The following is a 4,486-nucleotide window of genomic DNA, read 5'->3' on the forward strand; positions in this document are numbered from 1 at the left end:
GATATAAATTTTTGGTCATACCGCCCAGCACTTAGGTGTATGTTTCAGTTCGTTTGTGCTCAAAAAAATCTTGTTTTTGTACTCGAATGTTCGGAGTTCAAAATTGGTTGGTTTTTGAGAAGCACTGTTATAATTATTTTTTTAAATTACTACCCCAAAGCTGTGGTAACCGATTGTACCAGTCCTGAGAGAGATTATGTCACTCCCCGCAGGCTGGTTCAGAATCAGCACTTGTGAAATGGGTTAGGTCTTATGGGCCACACATTCGCTGATCATGCCTGTCAGACTGTTTCTAAACTGAGGGGCCTCTGATCTCTCAAAGACTTGCAATCTCCACTCAGAGCTTAGTAGCAACCAAACAACAAACAACACACTTATCACCCCTGAAATGCTGCAGACTTAAAACACTAAAGACTGCAGAAGTCACACAGCAGGAGACCTTCTCAAACAAAAATCCCTCCATATCATCAGATCAAATTCACCTGCTTACTTTGCCACCCTAAGCTGATGTGCTTAGTTCCTCCCTTGATAACATCAAATATCTCAGACTTGTCTGAAACAATCCCAGCCAGCCTACATTCAAGCTTTGCCTTGAAGACATAGAGAGACATTCAATCACCTGGCCACAGTTTCGCTCTTTCAACGTCAAACGCTGACAGCCTTGTCGTTATTTCTACCTCTCAGAGAATAAGCAAGTCTTTAAATAGCAACCCTGCATTTAATCAGCCTCTCACGATTCAAAAGAAAGAGAAATTCATTATATATGACAGCAGCTAGGCCTATTTGATCTATGCATCACTACTGCATTGATCTGAATGTTCATCAAATATATATATGATTCATCAAATTTAAGTTATGATTCAGTAATAGTAATATATAGATAGATGGATAGATAGATAGTGTTAAATATAACTAGATATAAATATAATTTAAACATAATTGATTGACAGATCTGGGTAGTAACAGATTACATGTAATTTGGTAGTAGGCCTACTTGTAATTATATTAGATTACATTTTAAAGTACTTGTAATCATACAGTTACTTTTTTATTGATTACATGATTACATATTAGTCACATAATTGAATAATTCCTCCTAATTCCTCTTTTTAACCTTTTACATGTTTTTTCTAAAATAACCTACACATGACATGCAGGTAAACAAATTTTTTTTTTAGTAAGTGTTTTATTTTGATTGATGTCATTTTAAAATTATTATTTTTTTTTTACATATTTCTGATATAAATAATTAGCTTTTTATTAAACTCACAAACCCCCTGCCGTTTGTTCCTTCATGAACCCAAGTTTGGGAAACCTTGAGATAATATAATGTTTCATGTTGTTAATAATGAATGGAATATATTCCCTTTCTCTTTGTACTTTTGTATCAATATGGTACAAGGTTATCCTATTTACATCAATGTGATAAACAAGTTAGGTCAAAAGTAATCTAAAAGCAATCCAAAAGTAGTCTGATTATATTACCTAAAATGTGTAATGTAATGGATTACGTTATTAACTAAAATTGTTAAATGTAATTTGGAATCAGTAATGGATTACAATTTGTAAGTAATCTACTCTACTGATTGAACTAAATCAGCATGTTAAATTGAAAGCCCTACTCTTCACATTTTGGAAGCAACGACAACATCTTAAAAAAAATCTCTGCCAGCAGAAAAATGAGTGGTAGATGTTTAGTGTGTTGTCCTAACTTTCTATATGATAGACGTTCATGTGTGTGCAGTATGTGGGTGGAACAGTTGAAGCAGTGGAGAGAGGCATGTGATGAGACAATGCAGCCCCACTGTTACTCGCACACTCTCACTGAGAAAAGTCGAAAGGCTACTGACAGAGGCGCTGACATGTTCTGTGGGTAAAAATAAAAAATAATAAACTAACACACTCGATGCACCCAGACATGTTTGTGGGAGTCTTGCAAACACAGCAGGTGTGACGTGTCAGATCACAATATGAATTACATTGCATGATCAGACCACATGCAACATACAACATTGCAAGAATGTGAAAATGTCCTGGTATTAATACGAAATGTTATGCTCCACAGACTTGCGTTATGAACAGGTATATTCTGAGACCATTTGGGTTTGATTTGAAAAGACAGGTTGTCAGGACTGTCAGCTAAGGGGGAACAGGACTAGCCAGGAGCTGTTAATTAGACAGTGGAGGGGGGCACATATTTATCACTCCTGCCCTCCCACTCTCATTCTGTCTCTCTCTACCCCTTTATTCCTTTTTCAATCAGTCTCTCTCTGTTTAATTCATGGTAGAAGACAGACTATGGATATATACCTGCTATAACTTGCATCCATATCAAATTACTTAACATAGAAAGACTATACAAATGACATTAATTTAAGCAGCAACAAATAATTGCAATGCTAAGGGTTGAAATTATCGGTCTGTGAAAGATACTGGACAAGATGTTGTCAAATGGCTCTATAGCAGAACCAGTTCACCAGTTACACTATGTAGGCTGTCAAAACTGGCACATCTTGCTTGAGAGTTGAACAGGCCGGGTCTTCTGGCTCACTGTATGCCTGCCTTCTTGGCAGGCTGCTTCTTCTCTGTGAACAGCACTGGCTCTCATAGTCATGAGTTCAACTTTCTCCAAGAGCAAGGTGCGATCTCTGCTCACACTCAGTGGGTTTTTGAGTTAGGGCTTCTGTTACTGTATTAGTATTAGTTTTGCAGTTCAATGCAAGTATATAACCTCAGGATTGGTGGAATCAAATGTAAGAAATGCTATTTATTTTCTACAGCATGAAGTGAGGAAAGTAAATAAAATTATATTAGGCCTAGATTAAAAAAAAATCAAATAGCAGATACAAGTTTATCAGTAACTACAAGTCAAATGTTGGTCCTAAACCAGCTACAGCTGAATGACAGCTTAATTTCTGCAAAATGTGCATGGCTGTTTTTTTTTTTTTTTTTGCATAGTTGTATTTATTTATTGTTCTTCTTATATTCTAATGTTAATGTTAATTTGATGCTTTTACATTAAATGGTCTATTGTCTATATAATAGCCTATAAAATAGTCTCTCTCTCTCTCTCTCTCTCTGTATATATATTAGACTACATTTTATACAGGTGCATCTCAATAAATTAGAATGTCGTGGAAAAGTTCATTTATTTCAGTAATTCAACTCAAATTGTGAAACTCGTGTATTAAATAAATTCAATGCACACAGACTGAAGTAGTTTAAGTCTTTGGTTCTTTTAATTCCACGACATTCTAATTTATTGAGATGCACCTGTATATATTACAAGTTTTATACTTATTTTGTATATTCTTGGAAAAGGTACACATAAATGTGTTTCTAAACATACTACTAACAACTAAATTGTATATCCAATGCATAAATCTGGATACGCAAAACTGGATTGAGAATTACCAAGCTGTCAGCATCATTTAGGAGCAATGATAAACCAGTACGTATATTTAAAAACAGTAAGTATATTAGTCTATTATAACCACCTTTCTACACGACGGTTGCTACAGTATGGATTGAAGACTTTACTAGGTTGTTACCAAGTAACAATTACGCTCTAATAACACTAAGTACTTAGTGTAAATAGCACCTGCGCTTCACCTGTCTTGCTAATATCCCATTACATGAAAAGCAACGATGTTTACTGCAGTCACGAATGAGCTCTGAAATATAGCCTGGAATCTGTCATCACACACAGCACTTATTTACATGAGCCTTGTCCTAATATTTATTATTAGATATTATTTCGAACAGTTTAAACAGAATGCATATCCATAACTCTTTATACACTGACCGAAGACTATTAATAAACGACAAGGTTAACAATCAGCTACAGACAGAGACCCCCCAAAATTGCACTTTGCAAAGTTTCCTACCTTAAACCAATATTTGTCGGCCAACTTGCTCTTCACAACTGGGAATATGACAAACTGGAGACTGTCCGTGGTGATATTCGTAACTTAATTCAGAGGTTAAAGCGTTTTTCCTGGACGAGCCGTTGCTCGCGCTCTCCGTAGATGCTGCAGGAACAGCGCGTGGTGCTTTGACTCGGCGAGCGCGAGAGAAACTCTCATATCTGAGGAGTCATGAAGATTACATTACTCAGTGCTCCATCACTCCCCTGTAACCAGGTAACGGCTCTTCCGCAAGCACACGCCAAGGGAAGGTAGGCGTGATATAAATCACTCCGGTACCGTCAGCCTGTGTGCGCGCACGCGTGTGTTTTAGAGGTTTGTTGTTGATTATAAGCAGTCAGTGCACGGCGTGTTCTTTAGGGCACAAGACTACTGGGCAGGTCATTTCTGATTGTTAATGATACCAAATGAGAAGCGTCATATTTTTCACTCAGGTTATTATAGGCTACAGCTGATATTTTGTTTGACAGACCAAGGTGAAACCCTTAAGTAAACTTTGTTACAGCTTTTGAATTTGAAATTCTGACATGCACAAGATTTTCAATGTTTTGAATCTAATG

The 4,486-nt window shown here is 36.5% G+C and overlaps 1 protein-coding gene across 1 annotated transcript in view; it reads right to left on the bottom strand.

Moving 5' to 3' along the window:
- The window catches only part of LOC107690333 (somatostatin receptor type 5-like), a 30,250-nt gene extending 26,210 nt beyond the window's left edge, over nucleotides 1-4,040 (bottom strand). Inside the window, exon 1 of the mRNA XM_016488635.1 lies at nucleotides 3,888-4,040. The gene's annotated coding sequence lies outside the window, so the exon portion shown is untranslated. The remainder of the gene's footprint in view (nucleotides 1-3,887) is intronic.
- Nucleotides 4,041-4,486: the final 446 nt, after the last annotated feature.

This window comes from Sinocyclocheilus anshuiensis, unplaced genomic scaffold, assembly GCF_001515605.1.
Source record: "Sinocyclocheilus anshuiensis isolate Anshui unplaced genomic scaffold, SAMN03320099.WGS_v1.1 scaffold461, whole genome shotgun sequence".
NCBI classification, from domain to species: Eukaryota; Metazoa; Chordata; class Actinopteri; order Cypriniformes; family Cyprinidae; genus Sinocyclocheilus; species Sinocyclocheilus anshuiensis.